Source organism: Convolutriloba macropyga, unplaced genomic scaffold, assembly GCF_964194025.1.
Source record: "Convolutriloba macropyga unplaced genomic scaffold, txConMacr16.3 SCAFFOLD_4454, whole genome shotgun sequence".
NCBI classification, from domain to species: domain Eukaryota; kingdom Metazoa; phylum Xenacoelomorpha; order Acoela; family Convolutidae; genus Convolutriloba; species Convolutriloba macropyga.
The window spans coordinates 1-12,500 of NW_027451036.1; positions in this window are offsets into that span (position 1 = coordinate 1).

The window sequence follows — 12,500 nt, forward strand, 5'->3', positions numbered from 1 at the left end:
AAGCTAGCTAGCTCAAGCTCAAGCTCAAGCTAGCTAGCTCAAGCTCAAGCTCAAGCTAGCTAGCTCAAGCTCAAGCTCAAGCTAGCTAGCTCAAGCCCAAGCTCAAGCTAGCTAGCTAGCTCAAGCTCAAGCTAGCTAGCTCAAGCTCAAGCTCAAGCTCAAGCTAGCTAGCTAGCTAGCTCAAGCTCAAGCTCAAGCTAGCTAGCTAGCTCAAGCTCAAGCTAGCTAGCTCAAGCTCAAGCTAGCTAGCTAGCTCAAGTTCAAGCTAGCTAGCTAGCTCAAGCTCAAGCTAGCTAGCTAGCTCAAGCTCAAGCTAGCTAGCTCAAGCTCAAGCTAGCTAGCTCAAGCTCAAGCTAGCTAGCTAGCTCAAGCTCAAGCTCAAGCTAGCTAGCTCAAGCTCAAGCTCAAGCTAGCTAGCTAGCTCAAGCTCAAGCTAGCTAGCTAGCTCAAGCTCAAGCTAGCTAGCTCAAGTTCAAGCTAGCTAGCTAGCTCAAGCTCAAGCTAGCTAGCTCAAGCTCAAGCTAGCTAGCTCAAACTCAAGCTAGCTAGCTAGCTCAAGTTCAAGCTAGCTAGCTAGCTCAAGCTCAAGCTAGCTAGCTAGCTCAAGCTCAAGCTAGCTAGCTCAAGCTCAAGCTAGCTAGCTCAAGCTCAAGCTAGCTAGCTAGCTCAAGCTCAAGCTCAAGCTAGCTAGCTCAAGCTCAAGCTCAAGCTAGCTAGCTAGCTCAAGCTCAAGCTAGCTAGCTAGCTCAAGCTCAAGCTAGCTAGCTAGCTCAAGTTCAAGCTAGCTAGCTAGGTCAAGCTCAAGCTAGCTAGCTCAAGCTCAAGCTAGCTAGCTCAAGCTCAAGCCAGCTAGCTCAAGCTCAAGCTCAAGCTAGCTAGCTAGCTCAAGCACAAGCTTGCTAGCTAGCTCAAGCTCAAGCTAGCTAGCTCAAGCTCAAGCTAGCTAGCTCAAGCTCAAGCTAGCTAGCTCAAGCTCAAGCTCAAGCTAGCTAGCTAGCTCAAGCACAAGCTTGCTAGCTAGCTCAAGCTCAAGCTAGCTAGCTCAAGCTCAAGCTAGCTAGCTCAAGCTCAAGCTAGCTAGCTAGCTCAAGCTCAAGCTCAAGCTAGCTAGCTCAAGCTCAAGCTCAAGCTAGCTAGCTAGCTCAAGCTCAAGCTAGCTAGCTAGCTCAAGCTCAAGCTAGCTAGCTAGCTCAAGCTCAAGCTAGCTAGCTCAAGCTCAAGCTCAAGCTAGCTAGCTAGCTCAAGCTAGCTAGCTAGCTCAAGCTCAAGCTAGCTAGCTAGCTCAAGTTCAAGCTAGCTAGCTAGCTCAAGCTCAAGCTAGCTAGCTAGCTCAAGCTCAAGCTAGCTAGCTCAAGCTCAAGCTAGCTAGCTCAAGCTCAAGCTAGCTAGCTAGCTCAAGCTCAAGCTCAAGCTAGCTAGCTCAAGCTCAAGCTCAAGCTAGCTAGCTAGCTCAAGCTCAAGCTAGCTAGCTAGCTCAAGCTCAAGCTAGCTAGCTAGCTCAAGTTCAAGCTAGCTAGCTAGCTCAAGCTCAAGCTAGCTAGCTCAAGCTCAAGCTAGCTAGCTCAAGCTCAAGCCAGCTAGCTCAAGCTCAAGCTCAAGCTAGCTAGCTAGCTCAAGCTCAAGCTCAAGCTAGCTAGCTAGCTCAAGTTCAAGCTAGCTAGCTAGCTCAAGCTCAAGCTAGCTAGCTCAAGCTCAAGCTAGCTAGCTCAAGCTCAAGCCAGCTAGCTCAAGCTCAATCTCAAGCTAGCTAGCTAGCTCAAGCTCAAGCTAGCTAGCTCAAGCTCAAGCTAGCTAGCTAGCTAGCTCAAGCTCAAGCTCAAGCTAGCTAGCTCAAGCTCAAGCTCAAGCTAGCTAGCTCAAGCTCAAGCTCAAGCTAGCTAGCTCAAGCTCAAGCTCAAGCTAGCTAGCTCAAGCTCAAGCTCAAGCTAGCTAGCTAGCTCAAGCTCAAGCTAGCTAGCTCAAGCTCAAGCTCAAGCTCAAGCTAGCTAGCTAGCTAGCTCAAGCTCAAGCTCAAGCTAGCTAGCTAGCTCAAGCTCAAGCTAGCTAGCTCAAGCTCAAGCCAGCTAGCTCAAGCTCAAGCTCAAGCTAGCTAGCTAGCTCAAGCTCAAGCTAGCTAGCTCAAGCTCAAGCCAGCTAGCTCAAGCTCAAGCTCAAGCTCAAGCTAGCTAGCTAGCTCAAGCTCAAGCTAGATAGCTAGCTCAAGCTAGCTAGCTAGCTCAAGCTCAAGCTCAAGCTAGCTAGCTAGCTAGCTCAAGCTCAAGCTAGCTAGCTCAAGCTCAAGCCAGCTAGCTCAAGCTCAAGCTCAAGCTAGCTAGCTAGCTCAAGCTCAAGCTAGCTAGCTCAAGCTCAAGCTCAAGCGAGCTAGCTAGCTCAAGCTCAAGCTAGCTAGCTAGCTCAAGCTCAAGCTAGCTAACTCAAGCTAACTCAGCTAGCTCAAGCTAACTCAAGCTAGCTAAAGCTAACTCAAGCTAACTCAAGCTAACTCAAGCTAACTCAAGCTAGCTAAAGCTAACTCAAGCTAACTCAAGCTAACCCGAGCTAACTCAAGCTAGCTCAAGCTAACCCAAGCTAGCTAAAGCTAACTCAAGCTAACTCAAGCTAATTCAAGCTAACTCAAGCTAACTCAAGCTAACTCAAGCTAACTCAAGCTAGCTAAAGCTAACTCAAGCTAACTCAAGCTAACTCAAGCTAACCCGAGCTAACTCAAGCTAACTGAAGGTAGCTAAAGCTAGTTCAAGCTAACTCAAGCTAGCTAAAGCTAAGACAAGCTAACTCAAGCTAACTCAAGCTAACTCAAGCTAACTCAAGCTAACTCAAGCTAGTTCAAGCTAACTCAAGCTAACTCAAGCTAACTCAAGCTAGCTAAAGCTAACTCAAGCTAACTCAAGCTAACTCAAGCTAACCCGAGCTAACTCAAGCTAACTCAAGGTAGCTAAAGCTAGTTCAAGCTAACTCAAGCTAGCTAAAGCTAAGACAAGCTAACTCAAGCTAACTCAAGCTAACTCAAGCTAACTCAAGCTAACTCAAGCTAGTTCAAGCTAACTCAAGCTAGCTAAAGCTAACTCAAGCTAACTCAAGCTAACTCAAGCTAGCTCAAGCTAACTCAAGCTAGTTCAAGCTAACTCAAGCTAGCTAAAGCTAACTCAAGCTAACTCAAGCTAACTCAAGCTAACTCAAGCTAGCTAAAGCTAACTCAAGCTAACTCAAGCTAACCCGAGCTAACTCAAGCTAGCTCAAGCTAACCCAAGCTAGCTAAAGCTAACTCAAGCTAACTCAAGCTAATTCAAGCTAACTCAAGCTAACTCAAGCTAACTCAAGCTAACTCAAGCTAGCTAAAGCTAACTCAAGCTAACTCAAGCTAACTCAAGCTAACCCGAGCTAACTCAAGCTAACTCAAGGTAGCTAAAGCTAGTTCAAGCTAACTCAAGCTAGCTAAAGCTAAGACAAGCTAACTCAAGCTAACTCAAGCTAACTCAAGCTAACTCAAGCTAACTCAAGCTAACTCAAGCTAGCTAAAGCTAACTCAAGCTAACTCAAGCTAACTCAAGCTAACCCGAGCTAACTCAAGCTAACTCAAGGTAGCTAAAGCTAGTTCAAGCTAACTCAAGCTAGCTAAAGCTAAGACAAGCTAACTCAAGCTAACTCAAGCTAACTCAAGCTAACTCAAGCTAACTAAAGCTAGTTCAAGCTAACTCAAGCTAGCTAAAGCTAACTCAAGCTAACTCAAGCTAACTCAAGCTAGCTCAAGCTAACTCAAGCTAGTTCAAGCTAACTCAAGCTAGCTAAAGCTAACTCAAGCTAACTCAAGCTAACTCAAGCTAACTCAAGCTAGCTAAAGCTAACTCAAGCTAACTCAAGCTAACCCGAGCTAACTCAAGCTAGCTCAAGCTAACCCAAGCTAGCTAAAGCTAACTCAAGCTAACTCAAGCTAATTCAAGCTAACTCAAGCTAACTCAAGCTAACTCAAGCTAACTCAAGCTAGCTAAAGCTAACTCAAGCTAACTCAAGCTAACTCAAGCTAACCCGAGCTAACTCAAGCTAACTCAAGGTAGCTAAAGCTAGTTCAAGCTAACTCAAGCTAGCTAAAGCTAAGACAAGCTAACTCAAGCTAACTCAAGCTAACTCAAGCTAACTCAAGCTAACTCAAGCTAACTCAAGCTAGTTCAAGCTAACTCAAGCTAACTCAAGCTAACTCAAGCTAGCTAAAGCTAACTCAAGCTAACTCAAGCTAACTCAAGCTAACCCGAGCTAACTCAAGCTAACTCAAGGTAGCTAAAGCTAGTTCAAGCTAGCTCAAGCTAGCTAAAGCTAAGACAAGCTAACTCAAGCTAACTCAAGCTAACTCAAGCTAACTCAAGCTAGTTCAAGCTAACTCAAGCTAGCTAAAGCTAACTCAAGCTAACTCAAGCTAACTCAAGCTAGCTCAAGCTAACTCAAGCTAGTTCAAGCTAACTCAAGCTAGCTAAAGCTAACTCAAGCTAACTCAAGCTAACTCAAGCTAGCTCAAGCTAACTCAAGCTAACTCAAGCTAACTCAAGCTAACCCGAGCTAACTCAAGCTAACTCAAGGTAGCTAAAGCTAGTTCAAGCTAGCTCAAGCTAGCTAAAGCTAAGACAAGCTAACTCAAGCTAACTCAAGCTAACTCAAGCTAACTCAAGCTAGTTCAAGCTAACTCAAGCTAGCTAAAGCTAACTCAAGCTAACTCAAGCTAACTCAAGCTAGCTCAAGCTAACTCAAGCTAGTTCAAGCTAACTCAAGCTAGCTAAAGCTAACTCAAGCTAACTCAAGCTAACTCAAGCTAGCTCAAGCTAACTCAAGCTAGTTCAAGCTAACTCAAGCTAGCTAAAGCTAACTCAAGCTAACTCAAGCTAACTCAAGCTAACTCAAGCTAGCTAAAGCTAACTCAAGCTAACTCAAGCTAACCCGAGCTAACTCAAGCTAGCTCAAGCTAACCCAAGCTAGCTAAAGCTAACTCAAGCTAACTCAAGCTAATTCAAGCTAACTCAAGCTAACTCAAGCTAACTCAAGCTAACTCAAGCTAGCTAAAGCTAACTCAAGCTAACTCAAGCTAACTCAAGCTAACCCGAGCTAACTCAAGCTAACTCAAGGTAGCTAAAGCTAGTTCAAGCTAACTCAAGCTAGCTAAAGCTAAGACAAGCTAACTCAAGCTAACTCAAGCTAACTCAAGCTAACTCAAGCTAACTCAAGCTAGTTCAAGCTAACTCAAGCTAACTCAAGCTAACTCAAGCTAGCTAAAGCTAACTCAAGCTAACTCAAGCTAACTCAAGCTAACCCGAGCTAACTCAAGCTAACTCAAGGTAGCTAAAGCTAGTTCAAGCTAGCTCAAGCTAGCTAAAGCTAAGACAAGCTAACTCAAGCTAACTCAAGCTAACTCAAGCTAGTTCAAGCTAACTCAAGCTAGCTAAAGCTAACTCAAGCTAACTCAAGCTAACTCAAGCTAGCTCAAGCTAACTCAAGCTAGTTCAAGCTAACTCAAGCTAGCTAAAGCTAACTCAAGCTAACTCAAGCTAACTCAAGCTAACTCAAGCTAGCTAAAGCTAACTCAAGCTAACTCAAGCTAACCCGAGCTAACTCAAGCTAGCTCAAGCTAACCCAAGCTAGCTAAAGCTAACTCAAGCTAACTCAAGCTAATTCAAGCTAACTCAAGCTAACTCAAGCTAACTCAAGCTAACTCAAGCTAGCTAAAGCTAACTCAAGCTAACTCAAGCTAACTCAAGCTAACCCGAGCTAACTCAAGCTAACTCAAGGTAGCTAAAGCTAGTTCAAGCTAACTCAAGCTAGCTAAAGCTAAGACAAGCTAACTCAAGCTAACTCAAGCTAACTCAAGCTAACTCAAGCTAACTCAAGCTAACTCAAGCTAGTTCAAGCTAACTCAAGCTAACTCAAGCTAACTCAAGCTAGCTAAAGCTAACTCAAGCTAACTCAAGCTAACTCAAGCTAACCCGAGCTAACTCAAGCTAACTCAAGGTAGCTAAAGCTAGTTCAAGCTAACTCAAGCTAGCTAAAGCTAAGACAAGCTAACTCAAGCTAACTCAAGCTAACTCAAGCTAACTCAAGCTAACTCAAGCTAGTTCAAGCTAACTCAAGCTAACTCAAGCTAACTCAAGCTAGCTAAAGCTAACTCAAGCTAACTCAAGCTAACTCAAGCTAACCCGAGCTAACTCAAGCTAACTCAAGGTAGCTAAAGCTAGTTCAAGCTAGCTCAAGCTAGCTAAAGCTAAGACAAGCTAACTCAAGCTAACTCAAGCTAACTCAAGCTAGTTCAAGCTAACTCAAGCTAGCTAAAGCTAACTCAAGCTAACTCAAGCTAACTCAAGCTAGCTCAAGCTAACTCAAGCTAGTTCAAGCTAACTCAAGCTAGCTAAAGCTAACTCAAGCTAACTCAAGCTAACTCAAGCTAACTCAAGCTAGCTAAAGCTAACTCAAGCTAACTCAAGCTAACCCGAGCTAACTCAAGCTAGCTCAAGCTAACCCAAGCTAGCTAAAGCTAACTCAAGCTAACTCAAGCTAATTCAAGCTAACTCAAGCTAACTCAAGCTAACTCAAGCTAACTCAAGCTAGCTAAAGCTAACTCAAGCTAACTCAAGCTAACTCAAGCTAACCCGAGCTAACTCAAGCTAACTCAAGGTAGCTAAAGCTAGTTCAAGCTAACTCAAGCTAGCTAAAGCTAAGACAAGCTAACTCAAGCTAACTCAAGCTAACTCAAGCTAACTCAAGCTAACTCAAGCTAACTCAAGCTAGTTCAAGCTAACTCAAGCTAACTCAAGCTAACTCAAGCTAGCTAAAGCTAACTCAAGCTAACTCAAGCTAACTCAAGCTAACCCGAGCTAACTCAAGCTAACTCAAGGTAGCTAAAGCTAGTTCAAGCTAACTCAAGCTAGCTAAAGCTAAGACAAGCTAACTCAAGCTAACTCAAGCTAACTCAAGCTAACTCAAGCTAACTAAAGCTAGTTCAAGCTAACTCAAGCTAGCTAAAGCTAACTCAAGCTAACTCAAGCTAACTCAAGCTAGCTCAAGCTAACTCAAGCTAGTTCAAGCTAACTCAAGCTAGCTAAAGCTAACTCAAGCTAACTCAAGCTAACTCAAGCTAACTCAAGCTAGCTAAAGCTAACTCAAGCTAACTCAAGCTAACCCGAGCTAACTCAAGCTAGCTCAAGCTAACCCAAGCTAGCTAAAGCTAACTCAAGCTAACTCAAGCTAATTCAAGCTAACTCAAGCTAACTCAAGCTAACTCAAGCTAACTCAAGCTAGCTAAAGCTAACTCAAGCTAACTCAAGCTAACTCAAGCTAACCCGAGCTAACTCAAGCTAACTCAAGGTAGCTAAAGCTAGTTCAAGCTAACTCAAGCTAGCTAAAGCTAAGACAAGCTAACTCAAGCTAACTCAAGCTAACTCAAGCTAACTCAAGCTAACTCAAGCTAGTTCAAGCTAACTCAAGCTAACTCAAGCTAACTCAAGCTAGCTAAAGCTAACTCAAGCTAACTCAAGCTAACTCAAGCTAACCCGAGCTAACTCAAGCTAACTCAAGGTAGCTAAAGCTAGTTCAAGCTAACTCAAGCTAGCTAAAGCTAAGACAAGCTAACTCAAGCTAACTCAAGCTAACTCAAGCTAACTCAAGCTAACTCAAGCTAGTTCAAGCTAACTCAAGCTAGCTAAAGCTAACTCAAGCTAACTCAAGCTAACTCAAGCTAGCTCAAGCTAACTCAAGCTAGTTCAAGCTAACTCAAGCTAGCTAAAGCTAACTCAAGCTAACTCAAGCTAACTCAAGCTAACTCAAGCTAGCTAAAGCTAACTCAAGCTAACTCAAGCTAACCCGAGCTAACTCAAGCTAGCTCAAGCTAACCCAAGCTAGCTAAAGCTAACTCAAGCTAACTCAAGCTAATTCAAGCTAACTCAAGCTAACTCAAGCTAACTCAAGCTAACTCAAGCTAGCTAAAGCTAACTCAAGCTAACTCAAGCTAACTCAAGCTAACCCGAGCTAACTCAAGCTAACTCAAGGTAGCTAAAGCTAGTTCAAGCTAACTCAAGCTAGCTAAAGCTAAGACAAGCTAACTCAAGCTAACTCAAGCTAACTCAAGCTAACTCAAGCTAACTCAAGCTAACTCAAGCTAGCTAAAGCTAACTCAAGCTAACTCAAGCTAACTCAAGCTAACCCGAGCTAACTCAAGCTAACTCAAGGTAGCTAAAGCTAGTTCAAGCTAACTCAAGCTAGCTAAAGCTAAGACAAGCTAACTCAAGCTAACTCAAGCTAACTCAAGCTAACTCAAGCTAACTAAAGCTAGTTCAAGCTAACTCAAGCTAGCTAAAGCTAACTCAAGCTAACTCAAGCTAACTCAAGCTAGCTCAAGCTAACTCAAGCTAGTTCAAGCTAACTCAAGCTAGCTAAAGCTAACTCAAGCTAACTCAAGCTAACTCAAGCTAACTCAAGCTAGCTAAAGCTAACTCAAGCTAACTCAAGCTAACCCGAGCTAACTCAAGCTAGCTCAAGCTAACCCAAGCTAGCTAAAGCTAACTCAAGCTAACTCAAGCTAATTCAAGCTAACTCAAGCTAACTCAAGCTAACTCAAGCTAACTCAAGCTAGCTAAAGCTAACTCAAGCTAACTCAAGCTAACTCAAGCTAACCCGAGCTAACTCAAGCTAACTCAAGGTAGCTAAAGCTAGTTCAAGCTAACTCAAGCTAGCTAAAGCTAAGACAAGCTAACTCAAGCTAACTCAAGCTAACTCAAGCTAACTCAAGCTAACTCAAGCTAACTCAAGCTAGTTCAAGCTAACTCAAGCTAACTCAAGCTAACTCAAGCTAGCTAAAGCTAACTCAAGCTAACTCAAGCTAACTCAAGCTAACCCGAGCTAACTCAAGCTAACTCAAGGTAGCTAAAGCTAGTTCAAGCTAGCTCAAGCTAGCTAAAGCTAAGACAAGCTAACTCAAGCTAACTCAAGCTAACTCAAGCTAACTCAAGCTAGTTCAAGCTAACTCAAGCTAGCTAAAGCTAACTCAAGCTAACTCAAGCTAACTCAAGCTAGCTCAAGCTAACTCAAGCTAGTTCAAGCTAACTCAAGCTAGCTAAAGCTAACTCAAGCTAACTCAAGCTAACTCAAGCTAGCTCAAGCTAACTCAAGCTAACTCAAGCTAACTCAAGCTAACCCGAGCTAACTCAAGCTAACTCAAGGTAGCTAAAGCTAGTTCAAGCTAGCTCAAGCTAGCTAAAGCTAAGACAAGCTAACTCAAGCTAACTCAAGCTAACTCAAGCTAACTCAAGCTAGTTCAAGCTAACTCAAGCTAGCTAAAGCTAACTCAAGCTAACTCAAGCTAACTCAAGCTAGCTCAAGCTAACTCAAGCTAGTTCAAGCTAACTCAAGCTAGCTAAAGCTAACTCAAGCTAACTCAAGCTAACTCAAGCTAGCTCAAGCTAACTCAAGCTAGTTCAAGCTAACTCAAGCTAGCTAAAGCTAACTCAAGCTAACTCAAGCTAACTCAAGCTAACTCAAGCTAGCTAAAGCTAACTCAAGCTAACTCAAGCTAACCCGAGCTAACTCAAGCTAGCTCAAGCTAACCCAAGCTAGCTAAAGCTAACTCAAGCTAACTCAAGCTAATTCAAGCTAACTCAAGCTAACTCAAGCTAACTCAAGCTAACTCAAGCTAGCTAAAGCTAACTCAAGCTAACTCAAGCTAACTCAAGCTAACCCGAGCTAACTCAAGCTAACTCAAGGTAGCTAAAGCTAGTTCAAGCTAACTCAAGCTAGCTAAAGCTAAGACAAGCTAACTCAAGCTAACTCAAGCTAACTCAAGCTAACTCAAGCTAACTCAAGCTAGTTCAAGCTAACTCAAGCTAACTCAAGCTAACTCAAGCTAGCTAAAGCTAACTCAAGCTAACTCAAGCTAACTCAAGCTAACCCGAGCTAACTCAAGCTAACTCAAGGTAGCTAAAGCTAGTTCAAGCTAGCTCAAACTAGCTAAAGCTAAGACAAGCTAACTCAAGCTAACTCAAGCTAACTCAAGCTAGTTCAAGCTAACTCAAGCTAGCTAAAGCTAACTCAAGCTAACTCAAGCTAACTCAAGCTAGCTCAAGCTAACTCAAGCTAGTTCAAGCTAACTCAAGCTAGCTAAAGCTAACTCAAGCTAACTCAAGCTAACTCAAGCTAACTCAAGCTAGCTAAAGCTAACTCAAGCTAACTCAAGCTAACCCGAGCTAACTCAAGCTAGCTCAAGCTAACCCAAGCTAGCTAAAGCTAACTCAAGCTAACTCAAGCTAATTCAAGCTAACTCAAGCTAACTCAAGCTAACTCAAGCTAACTCAAGCTAGCTAAAGCTAACTCAAGCTAACTCAAGCTAACTCAAGCTAACCCGAGCTAACTCAAGCTAACTCAAGGTAGCTAAAGCTAGTTCAAGCTAACTCAAGCTAGCTAAAGCTAAGACAAGCTAACTCAAGCTAACTCAAGCTAACTCAAGCTAACTCAAGCTAACTCAAGCTAACTCAAGCTAGTTCAAGCTAACTCAAGCTAACTCAAGCTAACTCAAGCTAGCTAAAGCTAACTCAAGCTAACTCAAGCTAACTCAAGCTAACCCGAGCTAACTCAAGCTAACTCAAGGTAGCTAAAGCTAGTTCAAGCTAACTCAAGCTAGCTAAAGCTAAGACAAGCTAACTCAAGCTAACTCAAGCTAACTCAAGCTAACTCAAGCTAACTAAAGCTAGTTCAAGCTAACTCAAGCTAGCTAAAGCTAACTCAAGCTAACTCAAGCTAACTCAAGCTAGCTCAAGCTAACTCAAGCTAGTTCAAGCTAACTCAAGCTAGCTAAAGCTAACTCAAGCTAACTCAAGCTAACTCAAGCTAACTCAAGCTAGCTAAAGCTAACTCAAGCTAACTCAAGCTAACCCGAGCTAACTCAAGCTAGCTCAAGCTAACCCAAGCTAGCTAAAGCTAACTCAAGCTAACTCAAGCTAATTCAAGCTAACTCAAGCTAACTCAAGCTAACTCAAGCTAACTCAAGCTAGCTAAAGCTAACTCAAGCTAACTCAAGCTAACTCAAGCTAACCCGAGCTAACTCAAGCTAACTCAAGGTAGCTAAAGCTAGTTCAAGCTAACTCAAGCTAGCTAAAGCTAAGACAAGCTAACTCAAGCTAACTCAAGCTAACTCAAGCTAACTCAAGCTAACTCAAGCTAGTTCAAGCTAACTTAATGAAGTTAACCCAAGCTAACTTGGGTTAATGAAGTCAAACTCAAGCTAACCCGAGCTAACTCAAGCTAACTCAAGCTAATTCAAGCTAACTCAAGCTAACTCAAGCTAATTCAAGCTAACTCAAGCTAATTCAAGCTAACTCAAGCTAGCTCAAGCTAACTCAAGCTAACCCAAGCTAACTTAAGCTAGCTTAAGCTAATTAAAGCTAATTAAAGCTAACTCAAGCTAACCCAAGCTAACTTAAGCTAGCTCTAGCTGGCTGCCACTGTTAGGCCATTTGGGAGCGCTTTTCTCGCACTCTGATTGGCTGCCACTGTTAGGCCATTTGGGAGCGCTTTTCTCGCACTCTGATTGGCTGCCACTGTTAGGCCATTTGGGAGCGCTTTTCTCGCACTCTGATTGGCTGCCACTGTTAGGCCATTTGGGAGCGCTTTTCTCGCACTCTGATTGGCTGCCACTGTTAGGCCATTTGGGAGCGCTTTTCTCGCACTCTGATTGGCTGCCACTGTTAGGCCATTTGGGAGCGCTTTTCTCGCACTCTGATTGGCTGCCACTGTTAGGCCATTTGGGAGCGCTTTTCTCGCACTCTGATTGGCTGCCACTGTTAGGCCATTTGGGAGCGCTTTTCTCGCACTCTGATTGGCTGCCACTGTTAGGCCATTTGGGAGCGCTTTTCTCGCACTCTGATTGGCTGCCACTGTTAGGCCATTTGGGAGCGCTTTTCTCGCACTCTGATTGGCTGCCACTGTTAGGCCATTTGGGAGCGCTTTTCTCGCACTCTGATTGGCTGCCACTGTTAGGCCATTTGGGAGCGCTTTTCTCGCACTCTGATTGGCTGCCACTGTTAGGCCATTTGGGAGCGCTTTTCTCGCACTCTGATTGGCTGCCACTGTTAGGCCATTTGGGAGCGCTTTTCTCGCACTCTGATTGGCTGCCACTGTTAGGCCATTTGGGAGCGCTTTTCTCGCACTCTGATTGGCTGCCACTGTTAGGCCATTTGGGAGCGCTTTTCTCGCACTCTGATTGGCTGCCACTGTTAGGCCATTTGGGAGCGCTTTTCTCGCACTCTGATTGGCTGCCACTGTTAGGCCATTTGGGAGCGCTTTTCTCGCACTCTGATTGGCTGCCACTGTTAGGCCATTTGGGAGCGCTTTTCTCGCACTCTGATTGGCTTCCACTGTTAGGCCATTTGGGAGCGCTTTTCTCGCACTCTGATTGGCTGCCACTGTTAGGCCATTTGGGAGCGCTTTTCTCGCACTCTGATTGGCTGCCACTGTTAGGCCATTTGGGAGCGCTTTTCTCG